General features: G+C 49.4%; 1 protein-coding gene across 1 annotated transcript in view; it reads right to left on the reverse strand.

Moving 5' to 3' along the window:
* The window catches only part of SHROOM2 (shroom family member 2), a 166903-nt gene that overhangs the window by 120131 nt on the left and 30222 nt on the right, over window positions 1-16550 (reverse strand). The gene's annotated exons all lie outside the window — the stretch shown is intronic.

A 16550-nucleotide genomic window follows, 5' to 3' on the forward strand; every position in this document is an offset into this window, starting at 1 on the left:
TCTCTGAGGCCCTGCAGACTCCAGACACAATGCTGCCAAGGGTTCCTCTCCTTTTAGAGAGGAGAAAACTGAGGTTAAGCATGGCCCACTTTTACCCGAGGTCAGCTGTCCACAAAAAAAGAGAAGCTCAGAGAGGAGAGGTGGGCCTTTCCACCCCTCACTGCGTCGTGCAAAGCCGGCTGCCTTGGGCCTGGGCCAAGGCTGGTCTGGCACCCGGCTCTGCTGCCCCTCCCCTCCCCACTCTCCAGGTCTGCAGATGCCTTCATGTGGGCTACACGTGGCTCAGGAAAGGTGCTCAGGGGTGCGAAGAAGCTTCCAGGCTCAGCTCCTCAGCAGGGTTCTTTACTTCACAGTGAGAGGTTCTAGAACTCCAGCTCCAACCCGTTTTCCTCAGGGAACCTCTGTGTTCAGCCTCCAAACAAAAACGAGAGAAAATTGAGCTGGGCGTGGTGGCACACAGCTACTCCAGAGATGGGAGGATTACTTGAGCCCAGGAGTTGGAGGCTGCAGTGACCTACGATGGTTCCACTGGACTCCATCCAGCCTGGGCAACAGAGCAAGACCCTGACTCAAAACAACCAGAAAAACCAAAACCGTGAAGAGAGCCAATGAAGACAGCCAAGAACAGTGCTGGGCTTCTGCACCCAGTCCTCCCCTAGGGCAGGGCGGGTGCTCTCCCAAAGCTTTAAAAGTTTGGTTTTCTGGCTGGGTGCACTGGCTCACGCCTGTAATCCCAACACTCTGGGAGGCCAAGGAGGGCGGATCACCTGAGGTCAGAAATTCAAGACCAGCCTGACCAACATGGATAAACCCTGTCTCTACTAAAAATACAAAAAATTAGCTGGGCGTGGTGGCACATGCCTGCAATCCCAGCTACTCTGGAGGCTAAGGCAGGAGAATCGCTTGAACCCGGGAGGTGGAGGCTGCAGTGAACCAACATTGCGCCATTGCACTTCAGCCTGAGCAACAAGAATGAAACTGAGTCTCAAAAAGAAAAAAAAAAAGAATCGTCCTGGCCCATGCTGGTGCTGAAAGCACAACCCTTCTTTGGGGTATACAACAGTCTATGCTAATGCTGCTTTTCTTCATTTTACTTTTTGCAGCCAGTCCCTGTAAGATGGCAGAAGAATTCACGTTTTCCTAAACCCTAGTGTGGCTGCACGGTTTCCCTCGATTGCCCTGCGTTCTAATGTGCTTGCAAGGGGATGACGCTGCTCTTGCTTCGTTAGAACAGCAAGGCTTGAAACATTAAAACTGCTGGACAGGGAGGGGGTGGGAGGGGGAGGGAAGAGAGGGAGACAGAGCCCCAGGAATTATTTGCCCCATAAGCATCCGTCCATGCATATATTCAACTGGCCCCTTCTTCCTGTGGACTTCTGGTCCTCCAGGCAATTGCAAAGCACAGGTTCACTGCCCTGAAGGTCCAGTTTCCTGACTCCCAGTTTGAAATGAAAACATGAGGTCACTCCATTTGCAGTCAACACTGTGGGTTTTTTCCCATCAGTGGGTTGTTTTCAAGGTGAACACAATGAAACCTACTTTACATAAAGAAAAAAATTCTCTGTAAGAATCTCGACATCAGAATCAATGAGGATGAACAGGGACCTCTGACTGGCACCTCGACTAGGACACGACAGCACCACGTCCTGATGGAGCACACCTGTTTCTGCACAGTGCCAGGTGCTGGGTGAAGTTTCAGAACAAAGCCAGTGCAAAGCTAAAATGTGGGCTCTGCAGCAGTAATCAGACCCCTGCAGGCACGGGCAGTGCACCTTGCACACACCCGTCCCTACCCGGCTCAGCTCCCTGACAAGGAAAACACAGGCGGGAGAATCTCTTGAACCAGGAGATCGAAGTAACAGCTGAACCATGAGTGTGTCACTGCACTCCAGCCTGGGCGACAGTGAGATGCTCTTTTTTTCTTTTTTATTATTATTACGTTTTACTTTTTGTGAGATGCTGTCTCAAAGAAAATAAATACATACATACATACATACATACATACGTACACACATAAGGTAGAGAAAGATGAGGAGAGGAATGGCCAAGAGCCCTGATGAGCCACACCAGGTGACTTCACAGTGAGCCCATGGCTGGCCCTTGACGCCTTCCAGGTGAGGTTCCACGTGCTGCCTTGGCAACGCCGGAGCAAAGCAGTGAGTGCCGAGCTCTGCCTCCCTGTTTCCGAGGAACTCTGCCTCCCTGTCTTGCCAGCTCAGTTCCACAGGCACCTAAACAGCATTTCGCATGCGCACAACATTCTGGAAGACACCCAACACCACACGGAGTATCTGAGCCTCTCTCTTCAGTAGATTCCTCCCTCTGGAGGACACCACCTCCTTCTGACAGGCTTCCCCAGCACTCTCCTGGGGCATGGGATTCAACCCATGCTAGGGCCACACTCCTGGGATAGGGTGACAGGTCCAGGGTTGCAGCTCTGGGCTCAGCACCACCGCCACACTGAGACGGCGCCCCGTTTGCTGTGGGGGCTGTCCTGCGCACTGGCATTGTTGAGCACCATCTCTGCTCTCCACCCACAAATGCCAGTAGCACTCCCCCATCTTATGACAACCAAAAACACCTCTGGACATTGCCAAATGTCTGGGGGGGCCAAAGTCACCCCCAATTGTGAACCACCAGTGTATCTGGGAACCTCAGCGAGGCTTGTCAGGGAGGAACATGTCCTTCCTTTGAGGCTGCAGATCACGTGTGGCCACTGTGGGAAATCTGCTGGGGAACTAGGCCAGCAGGAAGGAGACTGTCGGATCTCAGTGGGGGTGGGACAAGGAGACACAGTGGGTCCTCCAGCACGCCTGAAGCTCCTCGAGACTTTCTAGCTGGGGAGTTACTGCAGTCCCTCTCCCACGGAAGCTAATGGTCTAGGCTGTGTTTCTGTCACTTGCAACCAAAGTAGCTCTGGCTGTCTGGAGTTCTCTGTTATCATGTGCTCATGCAGGCATGCGCGTGCACACACACACACACACACACACACAGAGTCTACTTGTGTGTCTCTTCATTGTCAGTGGAGTCCTTCAGTGCTCAATATCCCAGTAACTAAGTGTTTAGTTATGAGGTCCCTAATTAGGAGGTCCGATATGGCGGTGGGGTAGCTGAAAACATGTACAGCGATTCACAATATACTTTTAAACAAAAGTAACCTGAAGAGCAAACATCTCCCAGTATTTTGATTCATTTTCTTCATGACGACCTAGGAGAAGGTTATTTCCAAAATGTTGGGAAAACGTGGAATTCTGCCTTGGAAAGGAGAGACTGCAGGTCACTACACTAACACAAGAGCCAGAGAGAAAACTGCAAAGAAGTGTGTTCATTTCAACACGGGGCGATCACAGTGACAAAACGCCCACTCTGCAACGCGGTGGATTCCCGTTACAGAATGAGGACCAATGTGTTCCCACACGCAGACAGTGAAGGGGCTCAGGGATGCTTGCTCTGCGCGGCGGCTTTGTTCAGTGTGTTATTTCCTAGTCAACACAGTCTCAAGGCCACCTGAAGTTTTCCTTTTCAACAAGGACGTGAGAAGACATTTGTTAATAAGCAGAAGGAAAACGCTTTCCATTGTGCTGGCAACTCCCTCCTCCCATCTCGTCTCCCCCGTAATGGTCAGGTCACAGGAAAACCTCTGCATGTGGTCACTTCCTGCTTCAGAAACCTACACAAATAAGTCCTCCCCCTTCCTACAAAGTAGATTTCTACTACTCCCTAGACACAAAACAAGAAATATCAAATATCTGAGGGTTTGACTTTGGCCAGAGGAACACCTGGTAGACCAGCAAGCCAGGGGCCATCAGAGAAGCTGACTCAGAGTGAGGTGAGCCCGCCCCCCACCCTTACTCCTGCACCCCTGCATGCTGCACACGTTAGTGTTCAACAAGCAAGCCCCAGGACACGCTGACCTGCAAGGGAGCTCAGCTGGTTCATATGCAGGATCCTGCTAGCTCTTCCAGTGTGCTGGGGCGCTCCCAGCTCTAGCTGTGCCCGCTCCCTTCCCCATGTGCCCACTGAGTAAACAGTTTCCTAACTACTAAGCCTGCGTGTGCCACCTGGTCACGTGCATTCTAGTTCGAGAGAGCCAGCACATGATTCCAAAAGACTCGGCCAAGAGATGGCCACAGGACAGCATCCTGAATCCCTCAGGATTGGAGTTTTCCTTTCCACTCCCCACCAACCTAGTCATGCTCCCTGACAAACGCAAGTGCAGGATGAGCCAGGAGGAGTGTGTAGCAGAGGGAGGGCTCGGCAGGGTGCTGGCGACACAGGCATCGGGTGTTACCTCCCACACCAGAGCCAAGTCCTGAGGATGGATCCCTGGCCGACCCCCACTGTGCAGGCCTAAGGAGCTCCCTGCCTCTGGACAGGCACCTCCAGCTCTTCTAGGTCTTGCCAAGGTCATCCTGCCTCTTCAAGGACCAAACTCTCTTAAACATCTGTCAGTGCAAAGAGAACACACAAAAGAAGGCGAGACGACCTTAACTAAGTTTCCCTAGGGTGCCCAGCCCTAAGGCCAAGGGAAGGATGACACATTAGGGAGATCTGACTGTAGACAGCAGTGGCTCCTAACTGGCGTGTGCTACAGACTGAATGTGTGGGCTACCTGGCCCACAAAACCCATATGTTAGAATCCTGATCCTTATGGTAACAGTGTTAGGAGGTGGGGCTTTTGGGCAGTGATTAGATCACGAGGGTGGAGCCTCATGAATGGAATTAGTGCCCTTATTAAAGGGACACCAGAGAGCTCTGTTGCCCCTTCCACCACGCATGGATACAGCAAGAAGGCCCCGTTTGAACCAGGAAGCCCTCACTAGACACTGAATCTGCCACGCCTCGATCTTGGACTTCTAGCCCCCAGAACTGTGAGCAACAAATGTCCCACGTTTATAAGTCAACTGGTCTATGGTCTTTTGTTATAGAACCCTGAACAGACTAAGACACAGTGACTGTGGTCCCCATCCCCTAGACACTTGGCAATGTCTGGAAACAGTTTTGGTTGTCCTCATCCGAAGACAGATGCCAAGATGTTGCTAAATATCCTACCATCCACAGAAAAGCCCCCACAGCAAAGAATCATCCAGCCCCAAATGTCAATAGCGCCATGTTGACAAACCACATCTATGGCACTAACCGGCTAGTTCAGTTTCCCCTCTGTAACAGTCTTTTCTGACAAAGGTCAGTGTTTTCCTCAGTTTCTCTTCCCACTCTCCTGTGTGTGGCTCCCTGGGTTCAACCTTAAGCCTTCCTCAAACGCACAACAGAACCTGACTTCTCTCGCCTTCTGCCTAAACTCAGAACTCACAGGCGCCTCTTGTCAGACGCATGCACTCATCACATGGTATTAAAGTCTGGCCTTTGCCAACAGGCTGCATAGTTATCTAAGAAACCAGGGGTTCACTTGAGACCCTGTAACAGCTAAACCAATCCATTTTCTTAGCCACAAACTGCCTTCTTCCAGGTTAACCTTTGGGTGAAGAATGAGGATTATCATTCTCTGGGTCGGAAATTCATCGGGTTGCTATTTCCAATTCAGCTGACCCCACTTTCCAGACAGATGGCTGTGGCGGATCAGCAACTCAAGGCAGCAAGAAAATTTGGGCAATCATCCAGGCACCAGCACTCCCCCTGCTCCGTGCACATGGCAAAAGGAGATTCAAGCAGTTAAACTCATAGAACCAGAAAGCAGAATGGGGGCTGCCAGGGATGGAGGGGAGCGGGGACTAGCAACAAAGACTTAGTTCTGCTGGGCGCGGTGGCTCACACCTGTAATCCCAGCACTCTGGGAGGCTGGCGCAGGCAGATCACCTGAGGTCAGGGCTTTGAAACCAACCTGGCCAGCATGGTGAAACCCCATCTCTACTGAAAATACAAAAATTAGCCAGGCGTGGTGATATGCGCCTGTGGTCTCAGCTACTGGGGAGGCTGAGGTAGGAGAATCTCTCAAGCCAGAGAGGTTCACACCACTGCACTCCAGCCTGAGCAACAGAGAAAGAATGGAAGGAAGGAAGGAAGGAAGGAGAAAGAAAGAAAAGAAAAGAAAGAAAGGAAAGGGAAAGGGAGAAAGAAAGAAATGTATTTTTCACAGCCTGGAGCTGGAAAGTCCAAGATGGCAGCATAATTAGGTTCTGGTGAGGGGTCTCTTTTCGGACTGCAGAAGGCCTTCTTACTGTGTGTGAGAGAGAAAGACTTGCAGCACCCAAGACATGCCACTGTGAATCTGAAACAATCTGATGTATTTTCTGAAACCATTAGCTAATGATCCCGAAAAATAAATAAATAAGTAAACTGGGCCAAAATGCTCTCTTAAAAGCATTGACCGAACCTGAAACCTGAATAATATTGCATTAGATCTGAGTCTTTGGTTTCTCATCCTGAAAGCATGCATGATAAATAATCTTTGTACCTAACCCAACTAGACTGTCGTCATGAGCATGTTCAGGACACTCAGCCGCAACCGGCAGGTGTGTGTTCTGTTTCCAATCTGAATCATACTTTCTATCTGGCTTAGGAATAACCTTCGCTTGTGAGTCACCTTCAGCCAACTGCAGTTTCTCAACTTCCAGATTCACCATCCTTGTTTTCATATATTTAAAAAATGCCTTGTACTAGGACTGGCTCCAGTCTCTTGGCTGTACAATCTCAATGTGTCCCTGTCACCCTACGGGCTGAAAAGGAATCAGAATGTGTACAGATCAACAGCAGCCCCCATCATGATTGGGTATCACTGGAACTCCAGCTCCAAAGGATGGCTCTGGTCCTTGTCACCATGAACCTCCAGGGTCAGCTCTTAGTCAACAAAGCAATCACACCTGCTGCAGGGCACTGGAAAAGTGTGGTCTCTGACCAGTGCTGCTGGAAACAGCTAGCATGTGTAGACTGTGGCCACAGTTACTCAAACAACCCCAGGGCCAGGCACAGTGGCTCATGCCTGTAATCCCAGCACTTTGGGAGGCTGAGGCAGGTGGATCACCTGAGGTCAGGAGTTTGGGACTAGCCTGGCTAACATGGTGAAACCCGCTGCTACTAAAAATACAAAAGTTAGCTGGGTGTGGTGCCGCATGCCTATAGTCCCAGCTACTCAGGAAGCTGAGGCAGGAGAATCACTTGAACCTGGGAGGTGAAGGTTGCAAAGAGCCAAGATCACCACTGCACTCCAGTCTGGGTGACAGAGTGAGATTCCATCTCAAAAAAAAAAACAAAAAAAAAAACCCAAAATCAAAAAACGACCGCAGGACGCATCACCTTCTCAACTTTAGATATGTGAAAATTGTGCTCAAAGGTTTTAAATCCAAAGTAAATCAACACAAAGGATTAGTATCTGGTTTTCTAACTCATAGATACTGCTATGGTTCTTATGGTACACCCTGCTGACGTGTCATTTGCCTGTTCGAAATAGAAATAACTGTTGCCTTGCCATTTGTAAAATCATACGCATGGATGAAGAAACAGATAGACGGATGTAGGTAAAGACAGACAGGTAAGCTAGGCGCAGCGGCTCACACCTGTGATCCCAGCACTTTGGGAGGCAAGGCTGGAGGATGGCTTGAGCCCAGGAGTTCAAGACTAGCCTGGGCAACATAGTGAGACCCCATCTCTACCAAAAAATAACATTAACTGGGCATAGTAGCATGAACCGATAGTCTCAGCTACCCGGGAGGCTCAGGTGGGAGAGTTGGAGGCTGCAGTGAGTTAAGAAAGCACCACTGCTCTCCAGCCTGGGTGACAGAGCACTACTCTGTCACTAAAGCAATAATAACAATAAGAAGAACGAGTTCTTCCCTGGAACACATATGAGGAACGGATAAGAGAAAGTCTATCAGGCTAAGGTTCCCGAACACCAGCCTATGGTCAGAAGCCTCTGGAGGGCCCTTGAAATTGTTAGGCTCTGTGTCTCCACCAGATCTCATCGTGAATCGTAATCCCCATAATCCCCACATGTGGAGGAAGGGACCAGGTAGGAGGTAACTGGATCATGCGGGTGTTTCCCCCCATGCGGTTCTTGTGATAGTGCACAAGTTCTCACACGATCTGATGGTTTTATAAGGCAGTGTTCCCTGCTCTTGCCTGCTCTCTCTCTCCTGCCACCATGTAAGATGTGCCTCTTCCCCTTCCACCATCATTGTAAGTTTCCTGAGGTCTTCCTAGCCATGTGAAACTGTAAGTCAATTAAACCTCTTTATAAATAATCCAGTCTTGGGTAATTCTTTATAGCAGTGTGAAATCAGACTAATATAGCCCTTAAAAGGCAGGACTGGGGCAGGGCCTGAGTCTCTGCATTTTGGACAAGCTCCGAGAAAAAGCTGATGCCACTGATAGGAAAAACAACCTTAGAGAAGCCCTGCTGGAAAGCATTTAGCCTGGCACCTGCCAAGTCCTTAGCTAGTACCCCATATAATGCAGCTCAATCACCCTGACCCAGAAGGGCCCTGTTCTCTGAGCGGAGGAAGGCCTCCTCCCTCCTCCCTGCTCCACCTCCCCACACAGCAGCACCACTCACTTTCCCAGCACCACTTGGGTCTATTGGTCTCCCTGCTCCCCAAGGCAGGAGAGTGCATTCTATACTCCCTGAAGCTCCTTCTGCTTGAAAATCCCTCAGCCCCAGCCTCAGCACAGACTACCTTTTCCCTTCCTGTGACACCTTGGCCACCAGAGCCTGGCTGTGGCTTAACCTGCTCCTCTACCCCAAACCAGAGAGAACCAATGTGGTCCCCTCTCCAGCTCAAAAAACATACCCATTCATGAAATTCAGGCGGGTCCCTGGCCAGGGGGACTCAATGTTCACCACGAGCTTTGCAGAGAATGCTTGGTGCCTGTCTGTTAACCTGCCAACAAGAGTCAAGGCTAGCTGGGCATCGTATCTCATTCCTGTAATCCCAGCACTCTGGGAGGCTGAGATGGGAAGATCACCTGAACCTGGGTAGTTGAGGCTGCAGTGAGCCCAGATCACATCACTGCACTCCAGCCTGGGTGACACAATAAGACCCTGTTTCAAAAAAAAAGAAAGAAAGAAAAAGAAAAGAAAAATAAAAATGTCAAGGCTAACATGTAAGACCATAACCCTCCATCCGGGCTGCACTGGACTCTCCTGGTGCACTTTAGAATCCCCCACACCTGCCCCTGCCCTCAGTCTCCTGACTTACCTGGCCTCAGGTGCAGCCTGGTCATCAACAGTGCTTCGCAGCTCCCCCCAGGTGATCTGAATGCACAGCCAAGGTTTCACCACTGCACTGGAAGAATGGAGTCATCCCCTTTCTTTTATTTAATTGAGCACACAGTAACACTTCCAGGAGCCTGTTTTCACCCTGGTCTTAAGAGCTGACCAGAGGCCCAAAGACTCAGCGTTCTCTATTCCTGTCCACCTTTAAAAGCATTTGATCCTTGGTGCATTTTCCCAAATCTTGTTCATTCTTTGAAAATTAAGAATGGACACAGTAATCTTTTATTTTTTTATTTTTATTGAGACAGGGTATCTTTCTGTCACCCTAGACGGAGTGCAGAGGCACACTCATGGCTCACTGCAGCCTTAACTTCCCCGGGCTCAAGTGATCCTCCCACCTCGGGCATGCGTCACCACACCCAGCTACATCTTCTGTATTTTTTTGTTGAGATGGGGTCTTGCCATATTGACCAGACTAGTCTTGAACCCCTGGACTCAAGCAATCCTCTCGAGTCAGCCTCCCAAAGCGCTAAGATTACAGGCGTGAGCCACCACACCCAGCCTCTTTTGTTATTGTTTTTAAATGATTGATAAGAGCTGAAGATGAAGTTACTCTTAGAAATAGAGATTAAAAAAAAAAAAAAAAAAAAAAAAAGGCTGGGCGCGGTGGCTCACGCCTGTAATCCCAGCACTTTGGGAGGCTGAGGAGGGTGGATCACGAGGTCAAGAGATCGAGACCATCCTGGTCACCATGGTGAAACCCCGTCTCTACTAAAAATACAAAAAATTGGCCGGGTGCGGTGGCTCAAGCCTGTAATCCCAGCACTTTGGGAGGCCGAGGCGGGTGGATCACGAGGTAAAGAGATCGAGACCATCCTGGTCAACATGGTGAAACCCCGTCTCTACTAATACAAAAAGTTAGCTGGGCATGGTGACGCGTGCCTGTAGTCCCAGCTACTCAGGAGGCTGAGGCAGGAGAATTGCCTGAACCCAGGAGGCGGAGGTTGCGGTGAGCCGAGATCGTGCCATTGCACTCCAGCCTGGGTAACAACAGCGAGACTCCGTCTCAAAAAAAAAAAAAGTACAAAAAATTAGCTGGGCATGGTGGCGCGTGCTTGTAATCCCAGCTACTCAGGAGGCTGAGGCAGGAGAATTGCCTGAACCCAGGAGGCGGAGGTTGCGGTGAGCCGAGATCGCGCCATTGCACTCCAGCCTGGGTAACAAGAGCGAAACTCCGTCTCAAAAAAAAAAAAAAAAAGAAAGAAAATGATGCCTGTCAAAAAAGGTTATTTAGAATACAATTTAGATGTCCCAATAAACTTCTAATATTCAGAAGGCTCCCATCTGTGTCACCTGCGCCCAGCGGCGAGGCATGGAGGCCAGGTCATTCATGAAGAGCACGGTTTCAGATGACCACAGACTCGCTTGCAAATTCCAACGTGCAACAACAAGGCAAGGGGAAGAAAGGTGCCCGGTGAATCTGACAAACGTCATGATGGCGTAACACGTTCACTGAGAACCAGACTGTGGCAGATGCCGGGCAGGGTGGTGAGACGTTAGCCCCGGAAGAACCTGGCCCACTCAGTCAAGCCATGGAGTTGCTACTGTGGGAGGCACACGCCCCCACCCTGGGTGGGGGCTCTCCCAGCTGCAGGAGGTGGAGGCCCAGGCAGCCTTGCTCCCAACTGTAGCCACAAGTGGAGTCACCCAGAGGGCTTCACACATACCCAGAGGTTCCGCTGGAACACGCAGTTGTGTGTCGTGTTGGCTGCCCAGAAGCACAGCAGGCTACAGATCCACTGGCTTGCATTCCAATGCCCAGGACGCCCCTCCAGCTTTCCACTCTCATTCTTCCCAGGGAGCTCCGGAAACTGGCTAAGAAAGGTTCATGCAGCCTCAAACAGGCAACTCAAATGTACAGCCAGGGTCCGCAAGGCTGTGGGAGAGGGAAGCAGCTACTATCTTCCTCGCTAAAACACAAACACACCCACGTATGGAACCATAAACGCAGCTCGAGCACCCAGCGTCCAATAACAACTCAAGGCCAGGGAATGCCCATTTCCCAAGGGCTGTGCAGACTCTTTGACACTCAACTTCCTGGAGAATGAGCTACAGACAAGGCTGCATCTTCATCAGTGTGGATGTAAACACGGGAAGAGGAGGGGAAGTTACAATGTCACTTTCTCTAAAATGCCAGATCATTAATTTTGTCAGCCCCAACTGAATTTATGGGAACAAAATACCAAAACGGATTCCTACCATGTTGTGAGAACCCAGAAAGTCTTATAAGTTAAAGTGTCATGCTGTCATGGGATTACTGGTTCAAATATTGCTTTCTTGAAGCAAGGACTAAGCAGCACAGTAAACAGGGTCTCTACTAGGGAGACAGAGTCCTGAGGCAATAACCCCAGTGCAGGAAGCTGGCTGGAAACACATTCTTCGGGATCTCTTTCATTTTTGTCCAAGAACAGGCTATTACTTTTCCTTTAATATTGAGCTGCAAAGAGAATTTTTTAACCACTTAAGCTATTCCAAGCACATATTATTCCATAACCTTTGTCTTTTGATATTTAGGGAGATTTTTTTCAAAGCTCCCAATGTAAGAAGAGTGACCCTTCATCCAGGAGAAGTATTTCCTGGCTTACTCCACTACATCTGAAAACAAGATAGGTAGAAGGAAAACTGCTTTGCTCTTTCAGGAAAGCAAACCCAGCACCCCGGCCACTCCCTCCACAATCCTGAGTCCATCTCGAGATGGGGGTCCCAGGGAGCAGGTCGCCCAAGTGCCCCGCAGGAGACAGCTGGGAACATTCCTCTCTCCCTGCGCTTGCCAGGTACTCAACCATAAGTGAACATCCTGGTGGAGAAAACAGCCATGTGAACCTGCCCAGCCCAGCTACGACCCTGCACAGTTCAAAAGGGCACCACGCCTGTGTGTCGGTTGTGTGTCATGTCAGGCTCCCAGAAGCACAGCAGGCTACAGATCCACTGGCTTGCATTCCAATACCCAGAACGCCCCTCCAGCTTTCCACCCTCATTCTTCCCAGGGAGCTCTGGAAACCAGCTAAGAAAGGTTCATGCAATTGCTTTGGTTCAAATGACTTATTTTTTTGTGGGGAGGGAGAGGAAAAGAAGGGCAAAGTCTATGGAATGGAAGATTTCTAGGTTTCCACATTCCAGCTTACATGTTCTCTTTTCTTCCTAGAAATTCATGACCTTTTATTTGATTTTTTAGATGGAGTTTCAGCTGTTGTCGCCGAGGCTGGAGTGCAATAGCACGATCTCGGCTCACAGAAACCTCCACCTCCTGGGTTCAAGTGATTCTCCCGCCTCAGCCTCCTGGGTAGCTGGGATTACAGGCATGCACCACCACACCCAACTAATTTTTTTTTCTTCATATTTTTAGTAGACAGGGGGTTTCACCATGTTGGCCAGACTGGTCTCAAACTCCTGACCTCAGGTGATCCGCCCACCTTGGCCTCCCAAAGTGCTGGGATTACAGGCATGAGCCGCGGCGCCCAGCTGACCTTTTAATTTTTAAGCTGTTGTTTAAACTAAAAAGACTGGGGGAAAACCCAGAATGTAAGTGAGCCTCATTCACTTAATACCCAAATGTTGTTTCTTGGGCCTCTGCAGTGGCACACGCCTGTAATCCCAGCACTTTGGAAGGCCAACGCAGGAGGATACTTTGAACCCAGCCTGGGCAACACGGCAAAACCTCATAACTACAGAAATTTTTAAAATTAGCCAGGCATGATAGTACATGCCTATAGTCCCAGCCACTCAGCAGGCTGAGGTGGGAGGATCGCTTGAGCCTGGGAGGTGGAGGTTGCAGTGATCCGTGGTTGCGCCACTGCATTCCAGCCTGGGCAAACAAGCGAGACCCTGTCTCAGACAAAAAAAGGAAAAAAAATGTTGTTTCTCCATGTAAATCTGGAGCATAATTCCATGATTATTACCAAAAACAAAACAAAGCAAAAAACAAAAATTACTTTGTATAGATCCTGCCTTTTCCTGGGAGAAGTAACTACTACGTGATTACGTTTTCATAGCACGCTATGCAATTTTACATGCATTGAAGACTTAACTACAAAAATAAGATCTTACTATTTATGGTGACAATTCAAATAAAACCTCATGGTTAAGAATAACACTAAATTGGTAGAGACAAGAAGATCACTTGAGGCCAAGAATTCCACACCAGCCTGGGCAACATAGCAAAACCTTGCCTCTACTAAAAAATCAAAAAAATTAGCCAGGCATGGTAGCACAAGCCTTCAGTCCCAGCTACTTGGGAGGCTGAGGCAGGAGGATATCTTAAGCCTGGGAGTTCGAGGCTTCAGTGAGCAATGATCACACCACTCCACTCCAGTGTGGGCAACAGAGTGAGACCTTGTCTCTAAAAATATAAAGAATAAGAAGAATTCTTATTCTCAAAATTGAATTTTTCCAACAAATTGCTTCATTTACTGCACAAGCAGTTAGGACAGGGTAACAAAGACCCCCACTGCCAGTGTTTGCTGGGAGTCCTCAGAGAAGGGACAGAGCCCCGGGGAGTCCCAGCCTCTGCCTGGAGGCACTGAGCACATCTCCTCCCGTTCCTGGCCCTAAGCAAGCATGTTGAAGCAGCCCCAGCCGCACCTGGGCAGAGAGGAGCTGGGTCTGCACCAGATGTGGTCATTCCCTCTGCAGAGCTTTCTGGAGCTGCTACCTGCCCAGCACTGAGCCAGGATTCCCAGGACTGATCCCTGCTCAGCTCTGGCCTCCCCCAGGCAGATGGGATGGAGGGAGGGAGAGACAAGCAGTCATGCACAGATGCACACATGCGTTCAGGCACCAGGATCCTCCAACCCTGCACCTGTGCACATGCTGTGCCTTGGTGGTACCATTCACATCCCTTGGTTTTTCTCTATCACTACTGGTGGCACAAGGCTTCCCAATTCTTCCCTGTAACTCCTATACCCATTTGCCCTTCTGCTACAAGTGGTCTCTGCCACCACACCCTGCTCAAAAGTCTTCCATGGCTCCCACTGCCCTGGAGCAAGGCCCTGGCTCCTGCCCACCTCACCCACTGCAGCCTCCTCCCCGCTTCCCCTAACCTGCAGACTGCCACCAGCTCCCCAGCCCAGGGGTCCTTCCAGCCACATGCCCTGGAGGAGCACCGTGTGAGTTCCTCCCTCAATCGGGGATCACCCACTCTAGGGTGAGGCTCCTTAAAGAACACCCACTCTTTCCCAGGCCTGTCTGCTCCTGGGTCAGATCCAGCACCAAAAAACACAGCTTAGTGCTGATCCCCATGACACGCATTCAGGGCCACGGAAGAACTGCCCCAGGATGGGCTCTAACAGGGGCCCTTAGGGTCAGCCTCCTCTCAGTGAGGTCTCCACAATTCAAGAATAAGGCTGAACACACACTTCAACCCATTTCCTTTTTTAAATAACTTTCTTGAGCATAACTCCACACAATAAAATTCACCTTTTTTAAAGTATACAATCAAGGGGTTTTTAGTACATTCACAGAGTCATGCAACCAGCACTCTCTACGTCCAGAACACTTTCATCACCAACAGAAAGCCCAAGCCCACTGGCAGACCCTCCTCTCCACACTCTATCCCTGCTAACCACCATTCTGCCACCTCTGTGTATTTACATATTCAAGATATTTGATACCAATGGATCATACAGTATTTCCCAACCCATTTTCACATCAAATACTAAATACAAGTTAGCAAATGTGGTGGGGTGCAATATTTATTACAACCAATAGGCTTCAAACTCTCAGAAATTCCTGGGTTTCAAAACACACGTTACGTGTAGAAGAAAAGAAAGAAATCCACCTTCCCAGACCAGGTACCGTGGGTAGTCCACAATAAGCTAACAAACAGCCACACCCACCCCCATTTTCCACATTTACTTTCTCCTTCTTGCAAAATACCCCTCCCAAGTCCAGGCTGCAGTTTGAAAACTTCCCTGACACCTCCCCCATGTCCTCTACTGGTTTAGAAACTGGTTCTTATTTCAGTGTGTATAAATCCATCTGAGCCAGTCGTTAAAATTCAGGTTCCAAGGTCCCAGCAACCGTGATTCTGAGGTTTTGCACATGCTAATTAGAATGCAAATGGCAGACAGGCCACATCTCTGTAGAGCAGTTCTACAGAGAACTGCTCTGCTGTGTGGACCAGCATCAGCATCACCCAGATGATTCCCGACCAACTTCTGGTTTGGGATTCAGTAGGTCTAGAGTGGGGTCCAAGAATTTTCATGAAGTTCCCAGGGGATACTGATGCTGCTGGTCTGGGAACCACACTTTGAAAACCACTGCTTACCAAGGGCAGCAAGCTTCAGCCAGCATGCCAATTACTGCCCAATGCCTGCTTTTGTAAATAAAGATTTATTGGCACACAATCCTTTCATTTACATACTGTCTATAGCACGTTCATGCTACAACAGCACAGAGGAGTAATTTGGCCCGCACAACCAAAAATATTTACTCTCTGGCCCTTTACAGGAGTCTGCTGACCTCTAGCTTGCAGAGGATCATCCAAACATTAGAAATATCCTGACCATGTCTATTGTCAAGCCAAGACTTCTGGTACTTCATACAGATTTCAGAGGAGGGAGGACATGTAATTTTATTAAAACCTAAGGATTTTTTCAAAAGAAAAAGGAAGACCGGTTGTGGTGGCACATACCAGGAATCCTAGCAATTTGGGAGACCAACGTGGGAGGATTACTTGAGCCCAGGAGTTTGAGACCAGTCTAGGAAACAGAGCGAGACCTCATCTCTAAAAAAATTTTTTTAACTAGCAGGGTATGGTGGCACACCTGTAGTCCCAGCTACTTGGGAGGGCTGAGATGGGAGGATTGCTTAAGTCCAGGAATTCGAGACTGCAGTGAGCTACGATCGTACCACTGCACTCCATTCTCGGGGACAGAGCAAGACTCTGTCTATTTAAAAAAGGGTGAGGGAGGAATGCAGGCTGTTTCTAGAAGCTGGAAGCTGGGCGGGAGAAGGTGGAGAGGATGGAAGGTGGGCCACATGTTGAAGACCCAGTTGCAGAAGCCTCTGTGGGCCATAGGATGGTGTCAGCTTCAGTCCATGTATGATGAGACTCTACTGGAGAACTCCTCATATTTAAAAAAAAAAAAATACTGCAATATGATAAATCTTGAAGCTTGAAAAACATAATCTGGAAAAAAAAAAGTTAAAGAGGGTGGAGGGAGCTGGGCATAGTGGCTTGCGCCTGTAATTCCAGTACTTTGGGAGGCCTAGGTGGATGGATCACTTGAGGTCAGGAGTTCAAGACCAGCCCGGCCAACATAGTGAAACCCCATCTCTACTAAAAATTTTAAAAAAAGCTGGGTGTGGTGGCAGGCGCCTGTAA

This window comes from Aotus nancymaae, unplaced genomic scaffold (genome assembly GCF_030222135.1).
Source record: "Aotus nancymaae isolate 86718 unplaced genomic scaffold, 86718_ANA_hifiasm-v0.15.2.pri h1tg000058l, whole genome shotgun sequence".
Classification (NCBI taxonomy): Eukaryota; Metazoa; Chordata; class Mammalia; order Primates; family Aotidae; genus Aotus; species Aotus nancymaae.